The sequence below is a fragment of the Megalops cyprinoides genome, chromosome 17 (assembly GCF_013368585.1).
Source record: "Megalops cyprinoides isolate fMegCyp1 chromosome 17, fMegCyp1.pri, whole genome shotgun sequence".
Classification (NCBI taxonomy): Eukaryota; Metazoa; Chordata; class Actinopteri; order Elopiformes; family Megalopidae; genus Megalops; species Megalops cyprinoides.
Window position 1 is genome coordinate 29,886,860 of NC_050599.1, and position 17,845 is coordinate 29,904,704.

The 17,845-nt window shown below is 43.8% G+C and overlaps 1 protein-coding gene across 4 annotated transcripts in view; it reads left to right on the forward strand.

Moving 5' to 3' along the window:
• The window catches only part of LOC118792089 (signal-induced proliferation-associated 1-like protein 1), an 83,276-nt gene that overhangs the window by 24,604 nt on the left and 40,827 nt on the right, over positions 1 to 17,845 (forward strand). The window lies entirely within an intron of this gene.

A 17,845-nucleotide genomic window follows, 5' to 3' on the forward strand; every position in this document is an offset into this window, starting at 1 on the left:
ATGAGTTTTTTTTAATGCAGGTACCAACTGAAGGCTCATAGATGGCCTTCAGCAAGCTGCTATATCTGCTATGCAGACATTGAAGCTGAATTGTGGCTCCCCTTTTTTGGTTGAAGGGATCCCTTTGAGCTCATCGTAGCTCTGGTGTTTCACTGGTAAATGCCATGGGCCAAGCCATAGTCAGTCACTGGCTTTGCTGCGCATATCAGAGTCTGGGTGGACAGGAAGCCTGGAGGCCTTTGCTATGCGGGAGGAGCCTCCAGGAATGATCCTAGCGTGTGCTGACTTCCTGTGCCTTGACAGTGCCGGAATCTGTCAGTGGAGTTTTTCCAATGGCATTTTAAATAGAGATAAAGATTCCTTTATTGTCATTGCACAGAGTACAACGAAATTGTGTTTCAGCAAAATCCTGGTGGTGCATTTACACATAACAAACAGCGATTAAGAACAATAGGAAAGAGTTCAAGCTAAACTAATTTTTAAAAAATGCTAGATATGTAAATAAAATATAAAATGTATATATTTGCTGAACCTATAAAACAATAAGATATAAAACAGTAAACAGTAGATAAACTTATTAATAGCAGAAGATGTATTGCACATCGGGATATTGCATGTTTACTGTATTGCAGTGGCCCTATGTTCAAGTAGTGCAATCTGAGATGTAAACATTTGTGCAGTGTACTATAAATGTAACTGCAAGTGTTAAAGTACTGAGGTGAGGTAGGTCCCAAACAGTCTGTGTCATTGTTTAGTAGTGTTCAGTTCTCGTATGGCTCTGGGGTAGAAGCTGTTCCTTAGTCTGTTTGTCCGTGATATGATGGACCTGAAGCGTCTACCAGAGGGCAGCAGGTCAAACAGATGATGTCCAGGGCGGGATGGGTCTTTCAGTATGTTGGCTGCTCTACTGAGGCAGCGAAAGCTGAATAAGTCCTCCAAAGAGGGCAATGAGCAGCCAATGACCTTCTGGGCAGTATTGATGACCCTCTGAAGGGCTCACCTGTCTGCTGCTAAGCAGCTGGCATACCATGCAGAGATGCGGTACGTCAGCACGCTCTCGATGGAGCAGTGGTAGTAGGACACCAGCAGTTTCTCCTGCAGGTTGTTTGTGGATCGGGGTCTGCACTGTTCTTCTGGAAGTCTATTATGATTTCTTTTGTTTTTGAGGAGTTCAGAGCGAGATTGTTCTCTGAACACCACGCAGCCAGTCTTTGGACTTCATCCCTGTAGGCTGTCTCGTCTCCTCCCGAGATAAGTCCAACCACAGTCGTGTCATCCGCGAACTTGATGATGGTGTTGGTGGGATGGGCGGGGGCATAGTCATGAGTGTAGACGGCATAGAGAAGGGGGCTCAACACACAGCCCTGTGGGATGCCGGTGCTGAGTGTGAGTGTTGGAGGAGAGGTGGGGGCCTAGTCAGGCTGGGGGCGGTTTGTCAGAAAGTCCTTGATCCAGTGGCAGGTGGGTTGGGAAAGTCCTAATTCATTGAGTTTAGTGACCAGTCCGCCCGGGATGACGGTGTTAAAGGTAGAGCTGAAGTCTATGAAGCATCCTCACATAGCTCCCCTGGTGTTCAAGGTGGGTCAGTGCAGTGTGAAGAGCAGTAGCGATGGCATCTTCTGTGGACGTATTCGCTCTGTAGGCAAACTGATGTGGGTCGAAGGTGGGTGGGAGGCTGACTTTGATGTGCTGCAAGACCAGCCTCTCAAAGCACTTCATGATGACCGGAGTAAGTGCGACCAACAGTAGTTGTTGAGGCTGCTGATGACAGTCTTTTATAGCAGTGGAATGATTGTGGCAGACTTCAGGGAAGGTGGGATGATGGATTTAGACAGGGACAGGTTGAAGATCTTTGTGAAGACCTCGGAGAGCTGGTCTGCACATTCCAATGTTGAGGGAGAGGGGAAGAAAATAGGTGGGCGACCCTTGGCTCTTGAGATAAATGGCACACACAGGACACTCCAGTGAACCCTGCCCGCCCCCAACAAACTATCTAATCAGCACATCTGTAGCACACCTCTGTTTTCCTCTCACTCTCCTTCTTTACCTGAGTGTTTTTAGATTGTCAACTTGTGGAGCGTGAGTGAGAAGGTGGGCCGGGGGGCAGGTATGTTAACTCGCCTTGTCCTAATTTTACAAAGTTAGCCAGAACAAGGAGCCTTTGTGCTTACTGTCAGGGAAACATTGGCAGCTTGTGAGGCCAAGATCTGCAGCACTGGGCTGCTGCTAGGCCTCAGGGACAGAAACAAGAGTTATACCCACAAAAATGAGCTCTCCTTGGTTGACACTGCAGTTCCCTCCCCCTGAAAACGCCCATTGCTGGTAACACTATCATTCAGCCTGAAATCATATTCACCCCCTGGTATTAACCAGAGGTAATTATGGATACTGTAGTAGGATCCACGTCAAAGTGTAAAGGAATGTGGCATTTAAATCCTTCAAGCTGTGATGTTATGAGTGCGTGGCATATTGGGAATATACACTTGTTGCTGTGTAGTGTGATGGCTGGGGGCAGAGGTTGCTGGTTGAAATCCTGAAAAGGGGACTGGTGTGGCACCCTTTACTCAACCACCCAAGTCACTTCAGTGAATTTCCACTTTTATAAATGTAAAATGTCCTAGCGTGTGCACACTGTGTTAATAGGTGAGCACTCTGTTGTAATACATCAGCTTACTGCATTAATGTGTGAGCAGGCTGTGGTGCTGCAGGTGCATCAGGGGAAAGCACATCCATGTCATGCGTCTCAAACATCAGTATTATGGCTTCCCCATGCTCTCTGGTTTGGATGGAACTCATTCCTCCACCCCATCACAGCGGCTAAGCCCAAGATCAGGGGCAAGATCATAGGCTGGGGAGAAGGTGACTCAGTTCCCACTGGATTCATGGCTGAGAAGACTGGATTTGTAAGCCATCGTTCTCCGTCTTTGAGAGCTGCAGTCAAAGTGATGACTGCCTCTAAAGCAGAAAACACTGCAAACACTGATTGAGTGCAGCTTTGTCAAGTGAAAAGAATAAAAAGCACTCAATCCTCTCTGGAAAGCAGCATTCATGAAATTTTAATTGCTGCAGCCCCCTATTTAATTATCTGTTGTTGGAGTGTAATTAAAATAGTTTTCTTTCATTGTGTAGTGGAGAAGTAATGAACGTCTCCCAGAAGCAGGCAGTTATTTGCGAGTCTGAAGAGGAGCATTAATTAGCCGATCCTCTCTCTCCTGCTTATTGTCAGGTCTAGATGGCCCCTTCCATGTTGTCCTCCTGCCCCAGGTCAGCCAGCCTGTATCCAACAATCCCCATTTTACATACTCATTCCACAAATTTTGAAATAATTTGGTGTGTGATCATATGAATATTGTGTGTCTCACACACAAGTACCACTTTTGCACTTTTGTGTGTGTGTGTGTGTGTGTGTGTGTGTGTGTGTGTGTGTGTGTGTGTGTGTGTGTGTGTGTATGTGTATGTGTATCACCTGTGTATTGAACTGAAGTTGAATGGAACCTGGGGTGATCTTAGCACCTTCCATACATTGAGCTTGATTGGGTTCTTCTGACAGTTGAAAGACAGGTTGACTGGTTGCTCTTTGTGTTGCCCGGTTTTATAAGACCAGCAGCACCTACACAAAATCTTATTAAGTTTCAGCTTACCGCAAACAGAAACTTATACACAAATCACAATGCAATTGCAGTACTCGGGAAAGTACATGAATGGCCTGGGGAAAGAAAGGTCATTTTTATTGTTTTTCAGAATCTGACATTACCGATGTGTGTCTGCTAAATGCCTCTGAAATGTCTGAATCTGCACAAGCTTTACCCGCTGTGTTCATTTGTGTGGGACAAAGCCCCCTGAAGTGACTGACCCCTTTTAGCGGGAAGTGCAGCTGAAGTTTGATGAATTGCCACCATTTTGTCCTACTGATGCTGCCAAGGAGCTAATAGGTAGAACAGTGGACCAGTTCTCTGTGTTAGGGGGTGATTTGCCACTTCCGCTGCTGAATCCAGAGGAACGTCTTAAATGTAGTGCCTGCTCCTTACCACTACACCACATTACTTCTCCTTATCACTGCACCACACTGCAACCCTGCTCCTTACCACTACACCACATCGCTGCACCTTACTACAATGCCACACTGCAGACCCTCTCCTTACCACTACACCACATTGCTGCTCCTTACCACAACACCACGCTGCAGCCCTGCTCCTTACCACTATACCACATTGCTGCTCCTTACCACAACGCCACACTGCAGCCCAGCACGTTTTAAGCATGTCAAGACCCTAAAGGTGAGCCAGAACCAAAAGTGGAGAGTAAACAAACTCAAGCACTGCTGGTTCATTGAGAATGTGTGCTGTCTGTCCATGTTGTGCTTTGCATTCTCTTCTGTCGAGACAGTGATTAATGTGTCTCTATAGTCCTTTTCCAGAGGTTCACACTAACAGTAGCTGCTCTGCTGTTTTTGCAGGAAAATGGAAGTGAAACATGTGACCAATGAGGTTTAAGGTGGGTGGGGCTAGAAGTGTAACCGGAAGTGGAAAGCTCCAGCATGCTGCAACAGGCCGTTGTATGGGGACAGCAGGGACTGCAGTTTGGCCGTAACAGTCACCTACTTAAAGGTGAATTGCAGGGACAGGGATTCACCACCGGCTCCCCCATCCAGATGTCATAATTCTTAGGATGCACTCGAATATGTGGATACTGCCACTGAAACCTGTGCTTAGACAGACCCTATCTTTATGGGATACATTCAGCGCCACCTTAAAAAGGACAGGGCTATATTTGTCATAGTAAATGTAGACCTTGTTTTTATGGGATATACATTGAGTGCCACCTTAACACGGACTAGCTTGTTTGTGGATGGCATGTTGCTCCAGTCGCCGATTTAAAGCACTGACCTCACCATGGTTGAGGTTGCCTGGAATACCACAGTTTGTCTGGGTATTCTGGCTTTGCTCAACCCACCATTTATCCACCTGCAGCTGGCTCTTCCTTCCTCAGACAGGAAGTAGCATGGTCTGCTTCCTGTTCAGTGTTGATAGTGTGTGGCTGTCTGGTCCCCTCACACTTGCAGTAGAGAAATGGACTCAGTTGTGTGTCCACTCAGGATAGGGCAGACCTCAGAGCTGTTTGCCTCATAGCTGACTGGACACGGATCTGTGATGCACCACAGAAATGCTGTGGAGAACAGGGAGGAGAGTTCATTTCAGGAACAACAACGCCAGTGAAATATGGCAGCTTCAGCCATTTCCTGCTGTCTGCCAAGCCCTGAGTCCTGTGTGGCTGTAAAGTCCCTTCAGGAGGAGTGATTCACTGTATGGACAGAATTACAGAATTCCCAGCGTCCTGCTTTTAAAGGTTTAACTGGATGAACGTTACCACACACTGCCATCGTATTTTGGTGAACTGTACTGCTCCAGACAGCTTTTACACACTGTTGTATCACTGTGAGAGGCAAAAGCTCCACCTCAGATTGCCCCCCCCCCCCTCACCCTGAGAGTCTGTTCTGTGCTGGGGTTTGTTAAATTGGGGCGCAGCTCAACATCCTGCTGGTGACAGCCAGTCGAGCCTGGCCCAGGCCTGATTACAGACCCATTGGGAATATAGCAGGGAATGTTCTGTAAAGTAGGCACCAAGGAGGAGTAACCTCACACTCATCCCTCCACACCCCCACCCCTCTGCCACACCAGTCACTGGCCCCTGCAGATTGAGCGTGACCTACCGCTGAATTAGCAGTCTGGTTAGTTTTGATGAAAGCAGCTGCCTCCTTGTGCCTATTTGGGGGTGGGGTGACTGCTGATCTGTGACTATGTTCTTGAAAGCAGGCTAGCGACAGTGTCTCAGGGAGAGCTGAAGGAAGCTGAGGTGAGAGGCATGTCCATGTGGTTGGTCTGTGCCTGATTGAGCGGGCAGGATTCCTGCAAAATGGTTCATCTTACGCACTAACATTGCTGCATGTTAGGTAATGAATCGACGTGCGTGTTAATGATGAATGAATGTGTGAGCTCTTATGTGGAATTTATTTGTTTTCATATTAGAAAACAGCAATGGGTCTCCCGAGTATGCTGCTTAATTTCCTTCATCAGAACCACATTTAAGGACACAACTCCAGGGAAAAACATGTATTCATTGAGGGAAGCAGAAAGGTTTACACAAAAGGTGTAAAAAAAGACCATGCAAAAACCTTTGCTGTTGTGATGGCGAAGGTAGTCGGAGATATCAGGTATACGTTTCAGCTGTGAGAAATCACTGGTATGCTCTACCAACAAGACACAGTTGGCTTAATGAGCAAAACTACTTCTGTGAAATAACAGTTGTCATAATGTAATTGTACAAAGTAAATCACAACTACAAATTTACAATTACGATTACAATGCAGTGTCAGAACTTGCAGGTAGAAAAGGAGATGGTGGTCTGTACTTTGGGTTCATGCTAAGTGATGGTTTAAGCTTCTGATTTCATCTCGGTCATATGATTTCATAATATGGTCTCTCCTTTGGAGCGCAGAGTCTATAGGAGACTTTCCATGGATCGAAATAAGGAAGTATCAAGGAAGGTAAAGCTGTAAATGAAACCACTTTCACAATAAGTAAGCCATGTCACTTTATGAAATATTTTATCTATTGTTTGTTGCAGAATTGTAATTTACCATCTAATTTGGCATTGAAATGAATTTTCCTGTGGAAAAAAAAACTTTATTTTTATCTTTCCCAGGTGGAAAGAAAAGTTCAAAACTTTTGGGAATGCACATACCATGTCAGTAGATCTTACAGGGCCAGATTAGAATGGCCATGCTCCCAGAGGTATATGGTTTTAGAAGAGCACATCTGTTGGTTTTAAGGTTAATATCTGCCATGTCTGATTCTGATGCCTGTGCCAGACTGCTGCCTGCGACATTGTGAAATTAATTATCACACAACTCATCACAACTCATCATTCCCTGCACAAACAGGTGTGTGCCGTAGTTGATGGCAGATGAGGTCTGTGCACATTTGAGGAAGCTGTGCCTCAGATTTTCTTAAAAAACAGTTTTCTTTAAAAACATGGAAATAAAAATTCAAAAACAAAATTCATTTATTTTAATTACAAAGAGAGGGTTACAAGTTACAAAGGTTAAAAACAGGTAAACAGGCATATATAAAATGGTATCAAACAAGGACTATTTTTTAAAACGAGTACAGCATTTCCACAAAAGCCTGTTGTACCCTTGCTCTTCCTTCCCACAATCAAGGGGACTCTGCCACCTGGTCTTTGATTAGGTGGCAAGGCCAGTCTGAGGGCTACTCAGATCTGAACAGACACATGTTTTCTGGGCCCACTTAAAAAATAAATTTGATGTCATAAGCGTGGTTATTGTGCAGTTTATAAAAATAATGACACTACAGGGCCCTTTAAACACAAACACATTCACAGGTCATTAATTTTGATCAAGAGCCCCATTCCCCTGCTACAGCGCCACCTTGAGGCAGGACAAGTACAGTGATGGGGCTGTCCCACACTGAGCTCTCCTGCCACAGTCCGCTGCTGTCAAAGAGGTGAAGGAAGAGGGGATGGTGCTGACCGAGAAATGGGAATGCATCTCGTTACATTACATACAGTTTCGAGAATACAGGGGGAGGGCTGGTTTCACCCCCAGACATGGTATAATTAGACCAAGCTGCTACCCTATGCTTTCCCACCATCTTTAACACAGGAAGAACGTTCTGTTAAAAAATGAATGGCTCTGTTAAATCTGAGTCCTTCTCCTTTTTCAAACCCACTCCTTCACACTATATGCATGTGGATGTCCAAAAACTAAACTCCTGGGACTGGAGCAAGGCTTTATGGGAAAGCAGAGTTGCATCACTGCCCTCTGCCTGACACCTCAGGAGGCAGGACTGGCATGTCTGTCAGAGCATCCGATTGTGCACCATCGCCATCTGCTGCAAGGCAATGTTGGAAATAGTGCTCCTCTGGTCCTGTCTTAATCAGGGTCAATGATCATAATCGATGATTTAATTTTTAATTTCAGCAACAAGCAAACACATTTTCTAGAGATGAGAGCTCAGTGGCCTTACAATGGTGCAGTTGATTTGCCTCGGTATAAAAGCCAATAATATAACAGAACCAATCAATTACGTCCTCTGAGTCTACCCCTCTCATTTTGGCCTCAGCGTCAATTCAGCACGGTTGTTAAGCAACTCCTTGGCCAAATATGTTTGAAATCAAGCTTTGCTTTGCCTGCCATCTTAAAGAGATTTAAGGTGCGAGCTGAGCCCGATCTTTGGCTCTTCACCATGTCTCTGCATCTGAAACCTGTGGAATTACACAGTGTGAGCTGCCTCTCTTGTCTCTCTGGTAATTATGCTGCCATGCTATCTTGGTGCCGGACCCCCGTCCCCCGGCTTGTTGCCATGTCAGTGCTGCTTGTAAATTCATGTTTAGCTTGCGCCTTTTGGGAGTAGATTGCCCAGATGGGCATGCTGTTTTTTATAGTGTAGGTGAGCATGTTGTGGGGACAGTTCAAGCACACTCTGCTCGAGGGAAAACTTGACTCGAGGGAGACAAAACCACAGAAACTGTAGTCTGCCTAATGTCCCCTCCTCTGGGCTGCAGACATGGTCTCCCACAGTTCACCCCATGTCGGGCTGCAGCTTGGATTGCTCTTCCAGAGCCCAGACTGGGCTGGCCTCAGATGACGGCTTGAGCATAGAGACCACTGCACTCCGCTCTCAGCTTCGCCCCTGCTGCCACCGCAGACCAATTGCAACACACGAGAAGGTCGGTGAAGGTCACGAGAAGTTGTGCAGGCACTAGGGCTGCCACTAACAACTATTTTTCTATCGATTAATTTTAACGATTAGTCGATTCATCTAAACGATTAATTTAACTCCAAAAAAACAAATTGACCATTTCATCTAAGTTCATTTTATTTTGACAACAAACTGTATGTCATTGTATAACACAGCACAAAACAAATTGTAAAGCTGTGCTGATATTACAGTATAACAGCACTCCCTCTCGTGTGATATTGCTTAATTAACTTACACCTTTAATTAGGGGTGGACGGTATAGAAAATACACCGGTATGAATTTGCCCTATGGTATGGATTTTGACTATACCGTGCTGACCGGTAGAGCCCTCACAGGTCTACGTGTGACTTAATTGAAAAGACACGATACTAACCTTTATCTACACACAAATCTTTGCTGACCTGACAGTGATTAATCTTTTCTGATGCATTAAAATATTGTTGTCCTGGACACCATGAGCCCAGTGGCTGTACAGCCTACAGGACACTGTGTGTGAGCGAGAGAGAATGGGTGCGCATTTGACAGTAAAGCAAACTCTCACACACACACACACACACACACACACACACACACACACACAAAGCACCTCACAAAATGCAGCCTACATACAACGACGTGACAAAACCACTATGTCCCACTATAAAGGCCACCCGTTAAAAGTCTATCTGCATGTTATTTTCTTTTAATAATAATGTGTTATTCTCTTTCCATTACTCTTGAATTATGCAATGCATTGTGTGTGCTATCAGTTGATTATATTGTATAATGAAGACGGATGGGACGTCCTCACAGGCCAAGTGCTAGGGATGCAGGGAATTTAGTGTGCGCATGCAGGTAAACAGGGCATTCGGGCTCACGATTCATAGCTGCTGGAATAAACTTTCCTTGTGGATTGTTCTCGGTTGGAAGATGTGGGTGGTTGCAAAAGGATTGCTTTCTTCTCGTTCGTCAGAGTGGTGAGTTTGCAGGTTGCTCCTTTTTGAAAAAACTTTGAACAAACTTTGACTTTGATTGCAATCTTGATTAACTATTCGTATTTGAACTATTTCTATTGCTTGCTGGACATTAAGACTCTCGTAATTTGGGGGCTTTGGGGTATTTTGTCATGTTTATAAATGTATATTTTGGTGTTAATCTAACATTAGCTTGTGTGTAGACTAAAGTTGAATGTGCACATGTCCGCCAAGACGTGATTAATTGACAATACACCGTGGGGCTATATTATCCAAAATTATTGGGACACCTGGGCATTTTGTGGTTAAGTGTGGATGTGTCCATGTAGCTATTAGTTTTATCACTCGAACCTAATTTATGGTGTGGCGAAAACAGTTACATGTTTTGGCAACTATTAACATTTTCAAAACATCTCTTTATGTGGTTGGCACACGATTGCCTGATGACTACCCTTATTTCCAACATTTTAATAATATGTATGCCATTAATTCTGCCAATCAAACTGACAATTCCATGACATTAATTTAATTTTAAAAGGTACCTACAAACTTATTGAGTGCAGACAAGTGAACAAAAATGACCATCACTTCAATTAGGCCTGATTGAATGTTGCCCTGCCCCCTAATAACACTCATACTGAAGCCTATATAAACCTAACAAGGTTGGAACATGGTCACAGAAGATGAAGCTGAAATTGAAATTGACATAAATATGACTTTTACAATGTCTGATGGAATATGCAGCAAAAATATTGTGGGTTTTCAGAAAAAAAAGTGAGTGTCCCAATAATTTTGGACCCCAGTGTGTGTGTGTGTGTGTGTGTGTGTGTATATATATATATAAATATATATTATTTATATATATATATATATATATATATATATATATATTTATTTATTTATTTATTTATTTATATATATATATATATATATATATATATATATATATATATATATATATATATATATATATTTATTTATATATATATATATATATATATATATATATATATATATATGTATTTATTTATATACATACATATATGGATATAAAATTACTGACATCCAAGTAGATTGTATGCCTATACAAATCAGCTACCTGTCACCTAGTAGCACAGTTCCTAAGTCCCGTAACACCCCCCCTCCCGTCGCTTTTTTTTCCCCCTTCAGATCTACACTGATTTCATACATGTCCTCTCTGGAATCCAGTTGATGGGGAACTTTAATCCCTGAGTCAGTTTTTATTTTCACAGTGCAGCTTGATTTTATTGTATTTCATGAAAAAGTGTTTTTCAGAGATGGAAGTTACTTGAGAAATGGTTTTGTATTATTGCAGTTTTGCACAATAAATGTTCTTAAAATACCTCTGTACTATGTGAAATATTTCCTAGTAATACAGTTAAGAGTACAGTAATAGCTGCCATCCAAGAAAAATGAATATACCGTGATATATACCGTTACCGTCCATGTTTCAAATTATACCATTTAGGCCATACCGCCCAGCCCTACCTTTAATTATATTGATCACAATTATTCAAACTTTATCTATTGTATTTATGGCATTCCCAACACAAACAAATGTGCTTAAAATAATGGCAGAAATAAAATAATTAAATAAGGTACATGTCCCAACAAGCCCAACGTGCATGAACACACACACGAGCACCGTCAATCAACATAGAATAAGCCCAGATTCTAGCCTAAACATTTTCTCTGACACTTATTCAATGGAAATTCTAAGGTAGCAGCCAGATGACATTATGGCTTTAATAATGAGTGTATTTAGCAGCTACAAGGACAAAAGCTCTCCCTACTAAAGGTATTTTAATAAACATGAATAGACAACACTAACGGTGGTTTTGCCTTTTCTGGTGGTCCATCGTCCAGCGCAGCGCTTGTGTGTTTTCTCTTCAGGTGCTCGTGCGTAGCGCTGGTGCTGCTGTGGTATGCCATCGAAACTTTGCACAGTGTACAAACCACCTTTTTTGTTTTGTGATTTGTGAATTTGAAGTACTCCCATACTTTTGAAGCCTACACTAAACCTGTTTCACAACCGAGTTGGAATGTGCTGCAGCCACCATGATGTTTTAAAACTGTAGCGTTGACTGGAGCCGACCAATGACTGGAGCCAAAAATGACTGATGTCATACATGCAGCAATTATGTAGTGATATTAAAGAACAACATTTGTTATAATGAATTGAAGCATTTTAGAACTCAAAAAGGTAAATTCATAAAAATACAAAAAAAGATGCGTCGGTTTAAAATATTGATGTCAAGGCAATTTCAGCGTCAATGTCATTGATTATGTAGACTAATCGTGGCAGCCCTAGCAGGCACATATGTAGAGCTCTTGGCCATGAAACAGCTATTTAGCACTGGGCTGTCCAAGAGTGACGGAAGTTTGAAGTGAACCAAGAGACTGTAGTAAGCTAAGAGCTGGAGAGAGGAATGGGACAGGCTGAGGAGAAATCCTTCATGGCAAATGTGCAGACCTGCAGAAACAATGCCCAGCCTCTCACCCCCTACACCATTCTGGTTTACATTAACATTTATTCATTTGGCATACGCTTTTATCCAAAGTGACTTACAAGTGAGGTATAATACAACACAAATGAAAAACCATACAGAGTCAACAATATTAGAAGCACTGCATGACCAAGTTTCAAAGGTTGGCCAGGCAAGGTACAAACTAGCAGGTAAAACTAACAAGTGTGTTAAACCATTAGATTACATTTTTTTGTTTATTTTTAATTTCATAGTTTAGTAGGAGACCATCTGAGACATAAGTTCCTTTAGGGGGTAGTGTTTCAGGTGCTCAGGTGAGAGAGGAAGAGCTGTGTCTTCAAAAAGAATGGATGAAGTGTGGAAGTTCATTTCACCATCAGGGGACAAATGCGGAGAAGGATTAGTGATTTTATGCCACGATGCGACAAGACCACCAGGCACCATTCGGTAGCAGAGCGTAATGGTTTGGAGGGAAAATAGAGTTGCAGCAGTGAGTTCAGGTAGGTAGGTGCAGTTTTGTGGGTCACCCTGTACACAAGCATCAAGGCCTTGAACATGATGCGGGCAGCTACAGGGAGCCAGTGGAGTGAGACCAAGAGAGGTGTAACATGAGCTCTTTTTGGTTGGTTGAAAACCAGACATGCAGCTGCATTCTGTATCAAGTTTAAGTGCCAGCCAAGAGAGCATTGCAGTAATCCAGTTTTGAGATGACCAGTGCCTGGACAAGGAGCTGCTCAGCATACTTAGATCGGTAGGGCCTGATTTTCCTGATGTTGTACAGCATAAATCTGTATGATTCTGTATGTTTTGGTAGTTATAGCAATGTGGTTGGTAAATTTTAGCTGGTCATCAATCACTACCCCCAAGTTCCTTGCAGACCTGGACTGAGTTAGTGTTGTTGAGCCTAGCTGAACGGTGATGTCGTGCTGGATCTCCGGGCTGGATGACTAGGAGCTCAGTCTTGGATATGTTGAATTGAAGGTGGCACTCCATTATCCAGGCTGAGATGTCTGAGAGACAGGCTGAGATCTGTGCTGAGTCCGTGAGGTCATCAGGTTGGAACAAGAGGTAGAGCTGGGTATCATCGGCATAGCAGGGGTAGGAGAAGCCATGCACTTGAATGATTGGACCCAGTGCGGTTGTGTATAGATAGAAGAGGAGGGGGCCAAGCACCGATCCCTGAGGTACCCCAGTGGTTAGCCGGCTGGACTCCCCACCCCTCCAGGATACCTTGAAGGATCTGTGTGTGAGGTAGGGCTCAAACCAGCGAAGTGCAGTGCTGGTGATTCCCAGTTCAGAGAGGGTGGACAGGAAGATCTGGTGGTTCACTGTGTCAAATGTGGCGGATAGGTAGGAATTGTTATTCCTTCTGAGGGCTGCAAACAGGCACGGACATTATGCTAGAACACAGTTTCCCAGTACTGACTTTGGAATTGTCCTGAAGGGAGTTTCGCCGTAACACCCAGGGCAAATCAGTGTGCAGAATGTCTTTACTTTACACTACATCGTTGAGCAGACACTCTTACCCTGAGCGACTTTCAAATAAGTGCATCACTGTGCTAAGAGTAGTTATCAAGAAGTATTACAAGAGGTCAGTAACATACTAACTTAAGTGCTAAACTAGTGTAGAGTGCTTTTTTAATAGAAAATAGGGATAGGATAGATAGAGATAAATAGAGAGGAAGGTAGACTAGAGATACAGCTCCGAGTGCCTGCGACTGCCTGAAATCATTAAAAGTAAATGTCACCTCATAGAAGCTTTTTCACCTCATTGCTTAGTGTTCTGGGCCTTGTCTCAGAGACTGGATCTGAGAAACAGAAAGCTACAGTGGTCTCGGGGCTTGGAACACTTTCAACAAAGCCAGCCTTTACCAGCAGTTGGATTTTGAGGTTTGTTGTTGTAATTCGAATCTCTATTTTTATTCTCAAAAGGGACTGCAATGTCCATGATATGAAGAAAAACCTCTCTTTTATGCCTTTTCTTCTTCATGTAACCATGCTTGGACTCAACGGTTGTACATTAGACTTGTGTCACTGTGTTAACCTCCGCACTTGTATCCGAGCAAATTGTAGGTGAATCTGATGAAGCTAACGAATCGCAGTAGCTTAGAGCATCCCACCTATCCTACCCACCCATTTGGTCCTTTCTGTGGGCTCCTTGTGCATCAGTTTTGACAGGCGACCCAGCTGGGATTGAACCTGCTGAGATCCGTTGTACGAATCTCAGCAGGAAGCTCATTCCACCAGTCTAGAGCCAGTACTGAAAAGAGGCAGGTCCGAGAGATGCTGCCCCTGTATTCTGGGCCACACAGGCGACCTGAGGTATCAGAGCGCAGCATTCTTACTGGCTTGTAGGCCTTGATCATGTCGTGTATGTATTGTTGTGTATGGCTGATCCATTAAGTCCCTTAAAAGTTACTAGCGAGGTCTTAAACTTGCTCCTTGCTGCAACCGGTCGCTAGTGGAGGGACTCAAAGCTCACTCCTTTTGATGTTACATGCTCGGGTTTCAGTAGAATAATAGAGTATTTTTAAAACAGTGTAAATATTTTTCATCTTTTTGGTTGGCTTAATAGGAATGCCAGTTGTCTTTTTGAAAGGGGTCACACTTTGAATCACTCAAATGATGTCAGCAGAGCTGCATCGATCCTCAAGTCCTCATTGTGGTGCATTTTTGGACTTATAGTGTGAAAAAAGCCATTGAAAATATGTGAGTGTGAGGATTGAGGTACTGGTACTGTTGTCTTTCTTCAGCACTAGTGCATGAGTGCAGTGGTGATTGTATTTAGCTGGTGATTCCAAAAAAGGGGGTGCAAAGGTGGGGAAAAAACTAAAACCCCGCATTTCCCCAGTGATTTCCTGTACGTTCAAGGTCTTCCACAGGCCTGAGATTTCCTCTCCATATAAAGTCAGTGCTCGAGGGCACTCCAGGGCAGGGCATGGCGTGAATTGTAGCTTGTAGGTAAGTGGCTTTCAATGTCAGCTGACTAACGTGAATGGCCTGTTCTGTCATTGCTGCTCCTCTAGATTCTTAAATGAGCAGGAAGCGACATATTAAATGCAGGGGTAGAGCGTAATTACAACACTATCAGACAGTTATAAATAAGCCCTTCCACCAAGAGAGCGAAAGCCGATACTCTTACCTGGTAATGGTAAGTAAGGACAGCCTTTTAATCCTCAGCAATCTGCAGTATGGGCTACTGTATCCCACACATATGTAAGCCACATTATCTAAAGAGCACCTGGTGTTAGAAAATAAAACCAGGAACTGAATTCACCATTTATTTTACATGCCATGTATTTTACTGAACATCTCTACATCTGCCCTTAAAGGCCCAGTGTGCTCAGTACATGGCACTAATCCCTTTTCCTGTGGTTCATTTTCTGCCTTTTGATGTTTTCCAGAAAGCTTAAAATGAATTTCAAGTTCTGATTAGGTTCCTACCTACAATGAAAGGTTAATTGCTTATAGCCTTAAAAATACTTTTTACAATGTATGTAGGTGTGAGCATGAAGTAATTTGGCAGGAGTAGTCTGTAATCCTTTCTTGCCCTGCATCCTTTTGCAGTTCAGGCTCAATGTGTGTCTCTGACTTTTAAAATCTGTGTGCAGGCAGCTGTGCTGTTGTCTTCGCCTCTTGCTCGGCCTCTCGAGTCCACGTTTTATTGATGTCCGAGTGCCTGCAACTGCCTGAAATCATTAAAAATAAATGTCACCTCATAGAAGCTTTTTCACCTCATTCCTTAGTGTTCTGGGCCTTGTCTCAGAGCCTGGATCTGAGAAACAGAAAGCTACAGTGGTCTCGGGGCTTGGAACACTTGCAACAAAGCCAGCCTTTACCAGCAGTTGGATTTTGAGGTTTGTTGTTGTAATTCGAATCTCTATTCTTGTTCTCAAAAGGGACTGAAATGTCCATGATATGAAGAAAAACATCTCTTTTATGCCTTTTCTTCTTTATGTAACCATGCTTGGACTCAATGGTTGTACATTAGACTTGTGTCACTGTGTTAACCACTTGTATCCGAGCAAATTGTAGGTGAATCTGATGAAGCTAACGAATCACAGAGTAGCTTAGAGCATCCCACCTATCCTACCCACTCCTGTCCCTGGTGGAGCAAAGCTAATTTGGTCCTTTCTGTGGGCTCCTTGTGCATCAGTTTTGGCAGGTGCCTGCAGTGGTCTACACTCAAGAGTAGGTAGCCACCTGGGTATGGACACCAGGAGATAGTAGCATAAGGAGTAGAAGCATAAGGATTTCCTCCCATGTGAAGGCAAGAGTGAAATGTACCAATCTGGCTGGGTTTCCCATTAATTTATTCACAGCCAAATGCAATACAGGCATGTGTCAGTGCAAAAGAAATTAACTCTAAAGATGTTTGTAGGTCAGCAGTAATATTTTTCAGACTGGAACTGATCCTACAGATAAAGGTAGATCAAATGTCAGTCTGAATACTAATGTTTATAGTACAGACGAGCATGCAGGTGTTTATAGTGCCGGTGAGCGTACTGATGATTATAATGCAGCTGAGCGTGCTGGTGGTTATAGCGCAGACAAGTGTGCTGGTGTTTATAGTGCCGGTGAGCGTGCTGTTGGTTATGGTGCAGATGAGCACACTGGTGTTGATAGTGTAAGTGAGAATGTTGCGCAGACAGTTCAGACACTCCTTGCTTTGTCATCTGGGCCAAAATGGAAAACTCAACTCAGTTTAGAGGGGTCAAAACCACAGAAACCACAGTCTGCCTAATCTCTCTTCCTCACACATGGTCTCCCATAGCAACTGTGGCCTTTTATCCCCAAACCATCGGGCAGCACCAGAACGAGGCCCTCGTGAATTTAACGCTTACGGCCATTTCTGTAAACTGGCACTGTGCTATTGCTCGCCGGATCTTCCTTCAGCTGTGTGCTGTGCTCAGTGAAGTTATATGTGGACCAGCTCCATGAGCTTTCTGGGTGAGGTGTACAGTGTCTCCTCTGGTACTGTGAGCAATAGCGTATCCCCCACTGTGAGCATGGCTGCAAGGGGTGAGATGCTTCCTCCTGAGACTAGACTGAAACTAGCATACTGGTAAGAAGCAGATATGAAATCATAAGGGTGCATGCCTTTTATGAGAGAGTACTAGACTGAGAATCCCCTGTGAAGCAGATGTATCTCAGCTCTCCAAACAGTGCTCCCCAGTTCTCCATCTCCTCTGTAACTCCTGCATCACCTCTGAAACTTCTTCATATCCTCTAGCATTAGCTCATTCTGTGTCACCACCCCATTCTGTTTCTACCCCTTCATTGGTGAAAGCTTTCTCATCAATCTGAGAATACATGAAGGTGGAGTTCTAGCCCCTGTAGCCTGTTGTATACTGCAGCACTTCAGTGGCACAGCTGTACTGACACATTGTGCCAGTCCCTTATACGATTCCCCAAATAAGCATGCACTGAGTTATTAGCACTGGCCTGATAAACATGATGCAGCAGGATTACGTGGTTTCTCTGGTCAGTGCTTTACCTCAGCCAGTCTTTGTGCAGTGTTGTTATGTTTGTGGTTCACTGCTGCACTTTCGGATGAGGGTGACCCTGAGCGTCATCTCCTGCTAAGTGGCCTCCAGCTAACAT